General features: G+C 40.8%; 1 protein-coding gene across 25 annotated transcripts in view; it reads right to left on the reverse strand.

Annotated features, from left to right (window-relative positions):
* Window positions 1–15926, reverse strand: part of ZMIZ1 (zinc finger MIZ-type containing 1) — a 347690-nt gene that overhangs the window by 314367 nt on the left and 17397 nt on the right. For 11 of the 25 annotated variants that reach the window (XR_007708536.1, XM_050711831.1, XM_050711822.1 and 8 more), the window contains exon 1: window positions 8655–8896. The exons of 9 other annotated variants lie outside the window; for them this stretch is intronic. The gene's annotated coding sequence lies outside the window, so the exon portion shown is untranslated. Of the gene's footprint in view, window positions 1–8654; window positions 9105–15926 lie in introns of those variants that run through there. 5 more of the 25 variants (XM_050711828.1, XM_050711815.1, XM_050711829.1 and 2 more) reach the window with 5 other exon arrangements.

Below are 15926 nucleotides of genomic sequence, written 5' to 3' on the forward strand. Positions count from 1 at the left end.
AAAGAGCAAGTAAGGTGCCCTGACATTCATGGCTTTAAGTAAACCACAAAAACTTGGAATTAACGCGGTGGAAATGCTTGTCTGAAGTTGAAATGAACAAATCAGAAAATACTTCATGAAACGTCTCATCATGATTACACATTAATTATCATTAACGAAAGCAGGTCAAGTCATAATTTTACAAAGTCTTCCATTCACGCTATTCCACAACCTATTGAGTGACTGTGTCTTTCTTGAAGAGAAGTACAGGAATGAAGTGGAGACATAGCCAGCGTGCCTTGCAACAGCTCCTGCAGAAGGGCCAGGCACACGCCTCCTTGTGCTGCCCTTCACATGGCACTCCTCTTTGCACCCTTACTGCAGTAACGTATGTTGAAGTATATTTTTCTCAAAAGAGTTGAGCTCTCCCAGAAATGTCTATGAATGCTACGTTACGGCATTTTGGGATAAGGCAGCACCAGCATGTGTTTCTGTGCTTAAAGCACAACATACATTTGGTAAACAGGCTGTGAGCTCCAAAGGCAGGCTGGTTAACTTAAACAGAAGGTCTACGCAACATTCCAGATGACTGTGGGTAAAGAATCCAGAAGCATCTACTGCCAGTGGTATTCCCTGAAGTTAGGGACTGCTTCGGGATTAAGCATTCACTGAAGTGCTTTGCTGGGTGGAACAATAGCTAATGAGTTAGATATTTAAAAAAACACCACTGTCAATCTCTTTCACTATGAGTAACATTTTTAAGTAGACCAACAGACTCCAACTCTTGACTTTCTGCCAGATAGCTTTTGCAGTATGTTTCTCTCCTAAAAAGTTACCTCTGAAGGTTAAAACAAGCTTGACAATAATAGTCAGATGGCACTTATCTGCACAACAAACTCAGTTACAAGCCATCAATATTTATTAGATATAAATCTCAAGCCCTCTTGAAAGTTATAACAAGTTATATAAATTAATCTTGCTCAAGATACTCATCAGCATATTTTCTAACTTTAACATCATTAAAACGGCATTTACCAAGTACCCCTTGTCATAGTCAGCAGCTGTTGGCACTTAGCTTTCTGCACCTTAATCTTATATTTGGCTATGCTAACGAAATTAATATTCTGGTTTCCTTTCTCTTCTCACATTTAAGCTCCAAGGCAAAGGAAATGGATGTTTCAAGGAAAAAAATTAAAAAAGTAATTTATTACTAACATGTAGAATTTGCACAGATCTGAGGAAAACAAAGCATTTACATGATAGGTTTTTTAAAAATGCAACAAATTCAGAAAGGGCTTTCAACTACAGTTTAAACCTTTGGATCTTCCAAAAAATAGTTGCATAAGTATTTGAGAAAGACTACAGCAAGTGATACCTTTAGAAAGAAGGAACAGATCTTTATGGTGCTCTTTAAAACTTCACTATTAAATTGTACAGTCATCAGATGTTTTCACCAGTAATTAAGTCACTACACGAAGAAGAGAGCTACAGACCAAGTTCCCTGGCTTCCCTAAAGCTCAAAATGCTACTGTATGATATACTTAACAGGTTTCTGCTCTCCTCATAAAATTATTATGCCACTGAAGACATTCCTAAACCAACCTCCTGGTTAGGAGGTACAGAGGCTGCAATAAAAGCAAACCAGAAGAACACCTGAGGGATTTGAGTTTAATTCAGCAGCTGATGATATTTAAGCATATGGTCAATGTAAGCACGTTTCTGAATAAGGACAAAATTAGCATGTGCTTGACTCAACTTGAGCTCAAACAGCCTTAAAAATTGACTCAAAAATGACAGAATTGGTTGTTACACAGACAGACTCAAATGCACTCTAGCTGTTCTAAAACCTTAGTTTTTAGAGTAACAAAGACACTGTCCTGTCTTCTATAGGTTGCCTACGGATATTCATTGATTGCCCCTACTGACTGAAGGTTAAAACGTTTTTTGAAGAGAAGCACACACCCCCCCACAGACCATCCAATACTGAGGATTTATCTCCAGGCAAATGGATCAAAGGCAACGATACGCACTTAACTCTTCTGACCCAACGTGAAGGCTGCAATCTGAGAGATGCTTCTTCCCCAGGAAAGAAATCAAATCAACCAATCCAGAGGTTTTAAAGAGTTTTAGGAGAACTTAGATAAGTTGTAATGGTTTAATACAACAGTAAACCTTAAAGAAAAAATTCTAAACTTTCACCTAATATGTCTTCTGATGCCTGTAACTAAAACACTCTTAATGCACTCCTCAGAAAAAAAAAAGTCTTAAAATACAGTGTACACAAGTGTGCAGTGGCTGGAAGGCAACAGCATAATTGTGGGGTGCCAGTAAGCTCCATAAAACAACTTAGATACCTAAGTGTTATCATCACCTTGTCAAGAATGATCATTTAGCAGTGTGTCTCTTTCCTGAAACACCCAGAGAAAACTAAGGCTAAATTCCAAGAACACTGGATAGATGATATATTTTGAAGAGGAAAACAAGACAAAGGCAACCTCATCTTACTCCAGCTCTTCTCCTTCTTGGAGAATTTTGAAGTTTTAAAAGGTGTCTCTTTGGTTATTACTACATATTTGTCTTTCCATCTCAAGAAGATATGAAAATCGGTCGTAATTCAAGGCTAATTCGGTCTCTAATTGGTTTGCAATCTTAATGGCCCTGATCCTATGTGTTAAAACTAATTTTTATCATGCCTGATACTTCATGGATATATCGTGTTCTTGCTAATCTGGATCAGCACTTTTGGCAAGATTTTAATATGAGCAGAATAGTATAGAGGCAAGAAATTTTAAATATCAGATCATCTTCTGACAATGCACCAGAGAGCAAACAGATGGAAATAAAGTAGTTAAGTTCATCCAAGGGACAGAAGCCATCTTCCCAAAGGAGAATTTGGGAAGATAACCTCTAGTCCTTTTGGAATTCTGTGTACAGATTGGCGTTTAACCTTAGAAAGGGAGAGAAACCCTTATCAATACAAAACTGCTCACTCAGTTTTTTTTAGAACTGCACTTGAGAACTGCCCAGAGTAAAACACAATACAGACCCTCTTTATTCTTCTACCTGGCTTACAATGATTTGCCTTTTACAGAATGGTGCAGGCAGATTACCAGCGCGTGGAATAAATGTTGTATCGGAACAAGTCTGGTCTGAGTGCATTCTCCACCAGTGAGACAGCCACAACATACAGACCCATCGTGTCAAGACAGCCAATGATATGCAAAATCCTGTGTGTATATATAACATATAGTCCTATCTTCCATCAGCAGAAACTGCACAAAAAAAGCAGCTTCAAGTTCACTCTAGTCTGAGCAATTTGCCTTGGATGCATTTTATGAAGTCAGGATGTTCTCAGCTGATTGGTATTATCTCAGTGGAGCAGTGGGTCAGCGTAATGGCAAACCACTTAGCCTCTGGAGAGAAGTTGATTTCTAAGATGTGACCAGTGGCAGCCAGCTAACGGTCACGTGTTCATCAGTCCCATTACAAAGCTACCACAAGGCTTGGCACCACCACACTATTTTCAGGAACAACGCCAGATGTACTTTCAGACTCTCTTCTAACCAAATCATTAATTCTGAAATAATGGTTCCACCAACCCCTATGCAAGGAAAGCCGGAGGACCAGAGCACGTATCCAGTCTAACACAGATTTGTTATTATGAACTGGACTCCAAGCTGCCTTTCATGTAACACTCGGCCAACTGAGCAGTTTTATAAGGTGCCACAGGAATGTATTTCCTGTTATCTGAAACACATCACTTCTAGAGCACATGAACGACAGTTTGTGTCAAATTTCTACAATAAACTAAGAGAGCTGTCAAGTTTGATGGCATATTAGTTTGTCACTTGTAACAGGAAAGCTGTGTGAGCAGATTAGACAATGCAACATAATTTAATAATTTTATCATCTATTCTTCTTGACATCACCATATATTCCTCATCATTTCATCTGCCTGTGAGACCATGTGCCAGATAGAGCCCTGCTTTTGAAAGAAAACTAAAACGAATACTGTCTACCCATACACAAACACAACTGTTTAACCCATAAAAGGAAAGATAAGCTTTACAAAAATGAAACAAATATGAATCAAATCCAACTAAAAATCCAAATGTCATTTCTGGAAACTCTTACACACAAGTTCAGATGAGCTCTTCTAAGGGGCTAATGCAGAATGAAATCTATTTAGGCAATTCCCCTCACATTAGAATACATCAAGTGTACTTACAGAGCTTTAACCAAACTCACAGGAACAAAGTCTCCAACACAGACTCTCTGCAGGGGATGAAATATAGAAAGAAACTGAAAGGTAGAGCAAGAAAGAGGAAAAAAGTAAAACCATATCATACCAAAAAGTTTCTGACATGAAGTCATTTTAAGAAAGTCAAATATGTAGATAATATCACAAGTATGTCCAATTATTCTGAGTTAAAGAAAAAGGTAATTATCAGTGAGTCGAATGAGGGTCGGCACCTACATTTAAACCATCGAGTATGTTTACAGTACAGCTAGCAAATCATCACATGCACATATTCACAAGACAAGTTTGGACTTGCATTACAGCTTTCTTCCTAAACGCAGCTGCCAATTCCAGGGCTCTGAGGAAAGTGGGAACAGACGAGAGGTGAGCAAATAGGTTTAAGACCACAGGAGGAGTTAAAGATACACCAAGTACACTAGTTAGAACTGGAATTAAAACCTTCCTGAGAAATACTGTTTCCAGTGTCCTTTACTTTGTGTGTTACTCTTTTCAAGCTGCAGAAGGGATAAAAAACAAAATCTTTTGCTTTGATTCGTGTGCATTTGGCCTATCACCTGGGGAGGAAATGATTTTACTATTCAAATATTACTGCTTTTATAAAGCTGAAAAAATGTCTCTTGGATATGTGCAGGCCCCCCCCCCCTTTTTTTTTTTGCACATGAACCACAACCTTTCATTCTATGCTGTTGTGGGACGCTAGGTGTTGATGTGCACTGCAAATTACCGGGACAGATGACTTACAAGATTATATGAGGCATTTGATCCACAGCTTAGAGATGCAGCAATTCCTGTCAGTGCTCAGGAAAAAAACTTCTGTTCACCCTCCCTAAAACTGCTGGCATGCCCAAACAGTCCTAGGTATTCACCACCGGTATTCACACAGCAACACCACTAGGCTATATTGGGCACCAGTGAATCAGCACGCTTATTACCTTGCCTCCTCTGCAGGTGTTCACAACTAAAAACTGCTTTTGGACAGGGCACAAGCAATCCCAGAGGGGCAAAACGGGCCAAAGACTTTTCTCCAAACTTCTGCCAGTTCATCACAGCTCAAAAGAACCATTGCAGCTGTAATGACAGCAAACCCAGGAGCGTGAGTAAGGCATTACCAAGCTACAAACTACTGAAAAAAGCTGGGTTACGCTCAAAAGAAGTCCTCTTTAAGTCTGGAATCTGCCCACAGAGAATCAGTCTATCAATTTTTAAAAGGGCATTTCTTTTAACTAAACTGTAATACATTTTATGCAGTGTTATATTACTAATAATTGCCATGGGATTTCAGGCATGAGAGTTACCAGCTACCTCCGCCCTGGTGTGGGGGTAGGGAGAGGGAGAAGTGATTACGCTTTGAAGTTTGTATATAAAATATCTGCATGTTCATTTTATTGATTTTTTGAGGATCGTTTTATTTCTCTACGTTTTTGGAGTTACTCAAAACTTCTCCTGAGAGCCGGGTTGGTTTTTTTCTGTTTGTTTGTTGTAAAGAATCTTACCCCTCAATTTACTTCATGAGAAGTTCTCAGGAGCCTCTGCTACTCGAGGGATCTCTCAGAAATGGTGCAGGAATATGCCCTTTTTCACAGACGCTTCAGAATGTGCGGAACAGCTTCCAAGGACCTATACCTCCAAATTTTCATTTTACCCTCCATTTAGAGGTAAGATTTTGTCAAAATCTAAACAAGAAAAAAAACATTTTTGTCAAATCTTTTAAAGAGCAGGAATTAACAGCAGCTCTGTGCAGCAGGGGCACGTCCTCCCCTGCAACAGCACAGCTCAAAGTGCACTTGCACACTTGCCATACCCTGCTCGCAAGGAGTTACAACTGGGAAAAAATTTAGGCCAGCTTTGGCCCGGAGCCACCCAAAGCTATTGCTAATGCGATGCAAAGTCACAAACTCATCCCTACTATGCACAAGTATTTCATTTGTGTTTCTGCAAACCTGATTTTGTTACAGGATTGTGAAGATCAGGGCTCAAACATCAACTGAAGGAAAGCGTAAATCAGTGCAGCCCACGACGAAAGCTTGTGTTCCTCACAACGCAGCAGCTGAGGGTGTTCGAATTCAAACTTCCTTATCAGTGTTTACTCTTAGCAAACTAGCATGTTTATCTTTCCTTTATGTTGCAGATATTTGTGCCACTTTCCAGCTGTTTATGTAATTGTGACCTAAACCAGCATTGACAGGGATTTGCAACATACCCGCTTGATTTTTTTGAGCAGCTGCTCTAAGACTAGGAAGGTCTTTCAAATGAGTTAGTCTAAAGATACAGAGAAATCCTGATTTACTAAGCAGTTTAAAACACAAACATGAAAAAACACATTTGGGAGGACTGGAAAAGCCACTCAACTGGTTCTCCTGATGCCTCCCCAGTACAGGTTGTTAATTAGGATACTAAACCATGGCCTCGCTCTTGTTTTAGCACAGGTTCCTTGATGACTAGTTCTGCTTTCAATTTCCATCAGAAGTATTATTACAAATGAATCGCTCGCTGTGTAGTAGCTGATTATAGCATTACATTTCTGATGCGATACCACCGTGTAACAAAGCAACATATTTAAAACTGAAGTTGGCTTTTAACCACTATTTCCATTACTAAACATTAAAAAGGTGCAGTTATCATTTCAGCCACCAATAGAAACTACAAGGAAGACCACATATGTAGTGAGCATAAGAGACAGAAGTGACAGAAATTGATAAAAACTTCATCGCATGGCTGACATGCCATATATCAAAGCCCTAAATCTCATTCTCTGCTTGCCTCCAATTTCCATCAAAGCCTGCCAGCTGCACATTTATTGAGAAGTTTGTGATCTGACAGCCACTGTATTACCAACATTAATGATGCATCAGTCTCTAGAATTACTGGGGAAACAGTCCAATTGATTTTATTATTATACAGAGTTCCTCACATTTCATTTCAGGCAGCTTCCTACCACAAATTTTAGCAATAACTAAAAACGCTACACAGCTGATGCACAAAACACTAAGGCAAAATATGGTTACCGCAGCCTCACGCCACTCCATTCTCCCTCCAGGAGAGCTCCAAATCACTCAGATACCACTGTGTAACCTGTGAGTTATGGGTCGATAACTAAAAGGGCTTACACAGTATGGTGTGATAAACAGTGCACCACTAATATTCACTAATTTGCCCAAGCAAGCTACAAATAGACCCACCGTGCCTTCAGCTCCCAGAAAAGCAGTTTCCCTAAAGTCTTATAAATCCCTGCTGTTGACGAGATAAAATCATGGGTGTGTAAGAGTGTATAACTTACATTGCCATATAGACTGAAATTGTTTCCACAGGTATCATGAAGAACAGGTACACATTTTTGTGTAGCAAATAGCCCAATTTACACTGTCCTTTTCATCCAAAACTTTCTCCACTGAAAACGAAATAAATCAGATAACACAACTATCACAGCTACTAAAAAGATGCCATAATGCAATACAACAAATCAAGTTATAGTGGCTTTTTTAAGCCATAACCACATATTGTAAATATATACCTAAGTTCAAATTTCAAGTATTTGGGAAGGGATCTCCCAGAAATATCCAGGATCTATTGCCAAACGTCCCCAAAGTCACTATGTCCTTTCCCCCCAGCCCCACCGAGCTTGGCAACGAAACCCACCAGAGGATTACTCTTGTCACTTCTAAGATTTGAAAGAGAACAAATAAAAGCTGTCATAATTTTAAGAAGAGACATTTAAAGGTTCCATATCACCTTAAAAAGCAAAAGTGAAATACAGTTTTCCTTCTCTATTTTTTAATCTTTTAACTTCATCTTTTCCCAAGTCCCAAACAACATTTTCCAGTGTTTGTAGTTAAAATAAGTGAGTAAACCACCATTAACAGTCAAGGTCTGTAACAGTGGCAAGGTGAAGACAGATGGGACAAACAAGAACTGCTGTAATGTAGAGTAAGATCCTTTCCCATTTACCTTTCTTCCCTTTTTTTTTGTTTTTAAACTTGACAACAGCAATTTAGTCGTTTTGAGTTTTGTAAGAAATGAATTAGAGTTATTAAAGTAGATGGATTTTCAAACAGATCAATACGAATGCTTTAAAAAAAAAATGCTACAAAAGACAGTACCATATCTGGTTCTATAGAAACTCCTCCCTAACTCCATAGCGAGATCTCAAATTACAAGCAACGTAGAAAAAGAGCTCGTCACCAGCAAACACACAGAATAAGAAACTGCTTCTAGATACAGAACAGCCCAGACCTTACACAAACAAGTCGTAGGAAATGCTGCTCCTATTTTTTTTTCTTATTTTCTGACAATCCACTATTTTTAGAGGTGTGCAACACATCCTTCTCCGTGGAAGATATATGAGGTTTCCTTAACCTGCTTTCTACTCTCAGACTCCGCTCCCCAAGCAAAGAGTGAACATACCCAGAAGAATTACCTGTATTACAGTATGGTCTTGAATGGATCCCAGTTTTTACTGCATGCTCCGATTCACAAATTTGGAGGTAAATCCCTGCTCCAGACTGCTCACCTGACACGTGCCAGAGGAGCAGTTTGGCTGCTGCTGATTCTTTACAGATCCCAGCCTGCAATGCCAAGAGCAAATGAAACGGATCCCAGCTCACTTCAGTACAGGCAACCGGTTCAGCAGTTCAGCTGCTCCCAAACAGGAGCAGAAATGTCGGAGGAAGGGGCAGAGCAGTCCAGCCGTTCTAAGCAGGAAATAGTAGAGACAAGCCTGAAGCTGGAGGTTTGGTTTATGTTTCTTGTTTTGTTTTGTTTTTTAAACGCTATCTACTTATCCACTTAAACATGTATAAAACTTTCACCCATGTTCATTCCCATCTTCAAAAGTTAAAGGGACCTCATCAGAATGCCCTTTTGGAGTACCCAAAAGAGCAAGAAAACCAGGCAGGAAAACACAATTGGTTCAAGGAAGCAGACCTTTCCAAGTATCTTCCTGATGGGAATGGGCATAAATTTAAACATCCATGAACAGCATAGAGAAAAGTCACAAGTACAGCTTCTACATTACTGGCACAACTTACATTTACAGCACACACGTTAAAAAAAATCACAATCATTATTTTGCAACGCATGTAACAGGCTAAATGCAGGGAACTCTAATAGGGAATTCATTAACTTGGGAACAAACAGTTCCTATAATTAGTTACCAGAAAATATTCAACATGCATTTACAGGTTTATTCTTGAACCACTAAGTGCAACTCTAGGCACTAAGGCTGAACACCACGGAGGGGGGAGGAGGGGAACAAAAACCTGAAGTAGTCTAACCACCACCAGTTACTCTATTATTCCCTAGATCAAGAATTAAGCGACACTTAGGCTATTTATTTGTGCATACAGCCAATTCTGTTTGTTAGAAAGCTGTTTTCCAACATGCAAATTGACTTCTTCTGTAAGTCGAACACTAGCATGAGCAAGCTGATAAAAATCACGTTAAACTGGGGCTTTTATCTCGCTTATACAGCTGGTGTAGATGCATGCAATCATACTGCTATTAATGTTTCACATTATTAAAAAGACTGCTTAAGTGGAAAGTACTTAATATTCATGAAGTCTCTTTAGCATCTGATTAGGTTCTTCCCCTTCCTCTGCCTCATGATTAATTTATTACATTTTTTACCTGGACCAAAAACCTAACTATGAAACCACCTTTATTTTGCATTTAGCACACACTTAACATCGCTAAATAGAAAAGGATTTCTATTCCTTCAGAAGCCTAAAAGGAATAGTTATTCAGTAGAGAAGCATACTGAGCTTGCAGTTTAAACCAACAAATGCTTTTAACATACATTGACGTATGGCAAAAGCAAGTTACACCAACAATCTGGTCTGATAAGCCATTATTACATATTATTAAATTAATAATTAGGCTCCTGGGGATGGACAGGAAGTATATATAAATGGAAAATGAGCCCTTGGAGACTTCACCGACCAATGGAAGCCTTAGACCCTGCATCCTCAAAGCAGAAGTTCAAATACCGTCATGGCAACCATATGCAGATTATCCTATGTCAAATAAATCATACCTTATGCCAAATAAAAGCACAGGGCGGTGCATGAGGGGGACATAACAATGGAAGTCCTGATTTGACCAACACATAGGAGGATGATGAAGTTACTTATTATACATCAGACAGCTTTCTGAGAATTTACAGAGCCTGTGTCCTTAAAGTATTTATCAACTTCATTTCCTAAAAAAACTCATCCCACTGAAATTGATCCTCTAGCTGTACCTTCAAGAGGCCGTGAAATGGAAGAGGACTCACCTGACTTTAAAGGAAACCACAACCATGGGTTGTGTCCTCTGCCAATTAAACCCCCACCTCTTTGAACTTCTGGGCTACCTCCTCCCCTAACGTTTACAGATTTTTCATATTTCATTTGTCAGGTAAACACAGAAGAGTTTCCAACTACAGCTCTGAAGAATCAGGAGCACTGAACGCTGGACAAACAATGCTTGCCCAGTTGATGCATTTTCAGCTGTGCCAGACCTAGGCCTCAGTCAGTCCCATTCTCTCCCCCAGCAGCTGCGGTGTACCTGCCCTGTGCCTTTGGACACTGAAGTTGTCATTAAAAGCAATACTTGGGAGAAACGCAAACCTTTTACTTGGGTGGGACTAATTTTAGCCTCTGTATACCGTGTCTGATCTTTCCATATGGTGTTTCTAACTACCTTTATTACTCGTATTCCCAAATGCCCTGGGGAGCGTGCCAGGCCCGGCCATTACACAGCACGAGGCAACAACCCTGGCAGCACGTGGAGGCAGCACCTCACCATGATCCCTCAGTTTAAAAAAAAATCAGCCACTTTTCAGCTTTTTTTGTTTAAGAAAAAGAATCTTAGAACACCTTAAGACTGATTTTAAGAGTTGAAAAAGAGAGGACTGAAATAGCTTTAAGTTCATCTCCTCAGCAGTAATAAATAAGGCCTAAGAGTTGGAGGCAAAGTTAACCACAACCCTGGGACTCAATCCAAGTCTCCCATGACAATAGGAAAACATTAGAACAGTAACATTCAAAATATTATTCAACTTTTAAAGGCTTAGCACAGTTCAAAGTCTCCTTTGTGGAACAGCACTTTTGAAAATGTCGGTCGCCTTCCAGGGAGCATTTCCTCCTCATCACGCACAGCGTCATTTCTGCAAGGAGGAACGCCGCCGCTCGGCTGAGCCAGGCAGGGGGAAAGTCCTTAAAATGACTGCAGAATTCTTAAAAGCTGGTAAAAGGCCTAATCCTATATAATGATTTACAAAGCGACAAGTGAAACAGATCTACTGCAACAGGCTGAAAGCAGACCAACGTAAATAAAATTGCTGCTCGCATGGTCACAGCCTCACAGCCAACAGCATAGGCAAGAGCAGGAACCCACAGACCCACACTAGGAGTTTTTTCACCCACCCATGCACCCCTCATGGTCTACACAGAGGGGAAACAGACCAAGCAAGGGGAAACAGACCAAGCAACTTCAGAGTCAGGCAATCCTCCCAAGGCACCAGTTTACTGTTGCAGTTCTCACACAAACCCTCTTTGCATGGCAATCCCAGATTAAAAAGGCACAACTAATTTCTCCCTTACCCCACAAAAACAGCGAAAATAAAAATAAACCTACACCTAAGAGCTCTGTACGTCAGTTTTATTCATTAAGCTTGCAACTGCAGCACGGCAGCTGCAACACACAGAGGCAGAGCACAGCGCCAAGTATGTGCAGCCCAAGCACGCTGAGTATTTCTCTGGCCAGCAATTGCGATGTGGGTCAGCAAGGCCTGGCGCTACTTATTTACGTCTTTTTCATATATAGAAGACACAGGCCCACATTTAACCATTTGTTTGCTGGAAGGCACCTGAGGCAGCCCCTTGCCTGTCTGCACCCTGCAGTTACGGGGGTGCCAGGGCTGGCTTTCCCCACTAGAGCAACCCCCCTCGGCTTCCAGCTGTGCAGCAAAATGCAGCCAAGTGGGGGACCAGCTGCTTGTCCCCCCTGCCATAGCATCAGGCCCCCAAAACTAGCACCCTGTTCCTCCTGGATGGCGCTTCCAATCCCTCCCTCCTCACAGCTGGTGTGGGGTACCTCCTACCCCAGCGTGGCAATACTGAACGGGTTTGAGGAGTTCCCCCACTGCACCACCGCCATGCCAGAGACTACAAGCAGGTCACTGGCTGCCAAGGTCATCTTGTTTGTGGAAAAAATAAATGAAAACATTATCATTAAGACCCTAATATGGTAAAAACACAGCAACAGCAATGAGGAAACATAAGCTTAATGCTTCCTCTAACACTCGCTTAAAAACACCATTAAAGTCAGCTGACTCAGTCATATGACTTGGCAAAACTACCATTCATTAAAACAGTTTGGGGGTAAATTCAGCCTGATTTCAGACTTGCTCCTGCATTTTGTACTCTGCGCCGTTAAACCTCATCTCCGAGTAGAAAGCAGTCAATTAACTGAACTAGGGTTTCAAAACTGAACCTGGGCAGAGCCAGCCGCCCCTCCTCCTGCCAGGTTGTTCGGGCACACTGCAGCACCTCCAGCAACAGTGTGGGACAAGCCTGGGTGCAGCAGCAGTGCCCAGCCCGAGCCCCCTTTCCTGCAGGGAGCATATAAATTTTTCTTCATCTGAGTCTTAACTACTGTTTGTCCGCAGACTTGTAAAATACGCTAAAGAAACGCCTAATGAGACACTGATCTGGCATCCAAATGTTCTCCCCCATCCAGCCCCCCCGGCGGGCCGTTGCCTGAGCAGCGCAGGCACCGAGGCTGCCGTTTGTTTGCCAGTTCTCCACGGAAGGAAGGAAGGAAAGTGGGCGGGTGGGCGAGAGCTGGAGCCGGCACAGCGTCAGCACATGGCTGGCATGCACATGTCCGCAGCTGCTCGCTACTAAAAAATATACGTCTGTACACACACACACAAAATGCACTCAAAGCACAAATGAAGACAGCAGGTTGCTAGGACAGCACTGCTTCCTTTGTACCAGGAGCTAAAAAAATAAGTAAAAGTCACAGCTCTCGAGAGGACTGACATACACTGTGCTTACGAGACCCTACAGAAACACGATGAGCCCCATCTTTCACATTTCCAGGTAGCCAAGCACCTGCACATCTAGTGAGTTCTCCATTTACTCATCTAACAATAGCGCTTTGAAACTAGCTTCTGCACCAAAACAGGGGAAGTCCAGGCAAAAGTTGGAAGAAAGATTGCATAATTAACCCCATTTTATTACTGGGACAGGCAGGTACTTGGAGCCTGTGCAATCTGTTCAAAGTTACTCGAGAAGTCTGCAGGGGAAGAATTAGCTGAATCAGACAACCGCAGCCCTGAGTTCAGTGACCCAAAGCCAAACCTCCTGCCCTCCAACCAAACACTTAACTCTTGCCGAGAGCGCCCCAGTAGTTCGACAAGAGACAAGCACGGGTCTGGAAACCGGCTGTTACCTGGCCTGCTGCTGCTGCTGCTGCTGGGAGGAATCATGCATGTGGCCAGGTTTGCGTTCTCTGAACACATCTTGTTGCAGCACGGGGCTTCGCAGTATTTTTACTAAAAAACGTATTTTTGAAAGTACTTTAAATATTTTAGAAACCTGAAATAGGTTCCAGACTGCAAATATTTACACACATTCTTAACTTTATGTGCAAGGAGTTCAACTAAGTTCAAATAACCATTTTTATGTCTAACCTTAACTATGTACATAAATATTTACAGGATTGTGACTTTGATTTTCCTTCCTTGCGCTCACTGCATCACCTGGTTCTCGAGTGGCTGGGGTCAAGGAAGGGAGCTGCTTTCTCAGTTTCATACATCAGCCCTATCCTGCATTGCCTGGCTTGCAAACAGAGGAGGAGCAACATGGAAATCCAAAACCCAAAACCCCAAGCTGCTTTTAAGTGGTTAGCATTCTGCAAACACATTGTCAAAGAGCTAGACTAGAGCTTGAATACCTGTACACATTCTGAAATCTCACACAGATGAATTTGAGCAGTCTACCTAGATGCTGTAAACCAATTTCTTATCTTTTTCCTACAAAAAGCTTAAGTAGGAGTTTGCAACGAGGCAGCTCATGCACCCTTCCTGGAGATTTCCGTGACACTGCACATGGATAAATCCTTGACCTATACAGATAGCGACTGTTTCAGACTTGAAAAAAATAAAACTTTGGTAGACTAATAGAAGTGTTATTCACAATGATTAAAAACTGGAAAGATACAAAAGCAGTTTTGGGAGCATGAGCAGCAGCACTTCCTCCCAGATCCTAATAGTAAAGCAGTGCTAAACCTGGTCTTCATCACCCCCAAAGACCTTTGCAATGCTGAGCACCAAAATCAAGGCATGCTCATTAACTTCCCGGTATTAGAAAGCAGGCTTGGTCCATTTAAATATCATACTTCCTAGCCTCTTCCCTCTTCAGCATCAGTTGTAAGAAATGTTTTAAAATAGCGAGTTAACAATGTTGACCTGAAAGTTACTTTTATAGGTTTGTTTATGCATTTGATAGCACTGGTTCTTAGCTACTTTAACTATTTCCTCCCATAGACCAGCTCATCTGCCAGTTTCCTCTGTTTGTGTACAGCCTTTGATAGTGAAATAGGACAGAAAAAAATGCTCTCGAGTGTTCGCATTCTGGCTTTAAAACCACAAAGCCTGGCAGAGTGATTCACTAACTGTCATAATCCCCCAAACAATTTACTCTTAAAAAGAAAACTCAGTATCTATTTTGCGCTTCAATATAAATAAAGCCTGCTGTAAGTTTTTATTAACTTGTAATACACTGAAGTCTCACCATTAATTTCTGAAATCCGCAGAGCTCCTATAGCCATCAAAAAACAGCATCCCATCAAACTCCAGCCCTGGAGTCCCGAACATGACATTAATGGATGCAAACAATCTCTTACTCTGGATAAGACAAAAGAAGGAAAATCAAGTGTCTGTACACAAACTGGCTTTAATAATATGCTATGAGAGTTGAATGGAATAATGACAAAGATGTAAAACAACACAATTTCAGTAAAATATCCTCAGATATAGTCACCAAATATCACCATGAATATTTATGGAAGAAGCTCATGCTATGTTACTCTCAATCTACTGACACATAGCATGATTTCAGTATGGTGATCTGTTCAGAATATAAGTACCAATCAGGAAAGGAAAAAGCAAGACCTCTGCAAAAAATAAAAATGAATCCATGCCCTTAGTTTTCAGAAAAGCCCTACAAATAAACAAACTCTAAAGACTTCAAAGCATTTGGAGTTTTTTGGATGGCTCACTTCATATTTGTGGAAAATGACAGATTTTCAGAAATAGCATGCATTGCACTTTATGGCATAGAGACCTGTTTTAGGCATTTTCAAGACTCAGCCACTATATAGAAAAAAGTATTTTTGAAGAATTCTCCTTTTTTTCCCAATCAAAACAAAATTTTGATATACAAATAAAAGTGAGACATGAAGATATTCACAAACAGAGTTTGAGTAAATTTAATTTTTTGCTGAGAATTAGAATTATTTCGACTTCCAAAACTTTCGAAGTGATATTTTTAAAATTATTTTATAAATCAAGGCTGGCAGTACTGAACGTCTGCATAGAAAGTTACCAGCTGTTCTCCTATTTGAGCATGATTTTCTTCACCAAGCTCTTTACGCTATGCTGTACCTCAAACAGGAAGAGTCTGCTCACTGCATAGGGACAAGG

The sequence above is a fragment of the Cygnus atratus genome, chromosome 7, assembly GCF_013377495.2.
Source record: "Cygnus atratus isolate AKBS03 ecotype Queensland, Australia chromosome 7, CAtr_DNAZoo_HiC_assembly, whole genome shotgun sequence".
NCBI classification, from domain to species: Eukaryota; Metazoa; Chordata; class Aves; order Anseriformes; family Anatidae; genus Cygnus; species Cygnus atratus.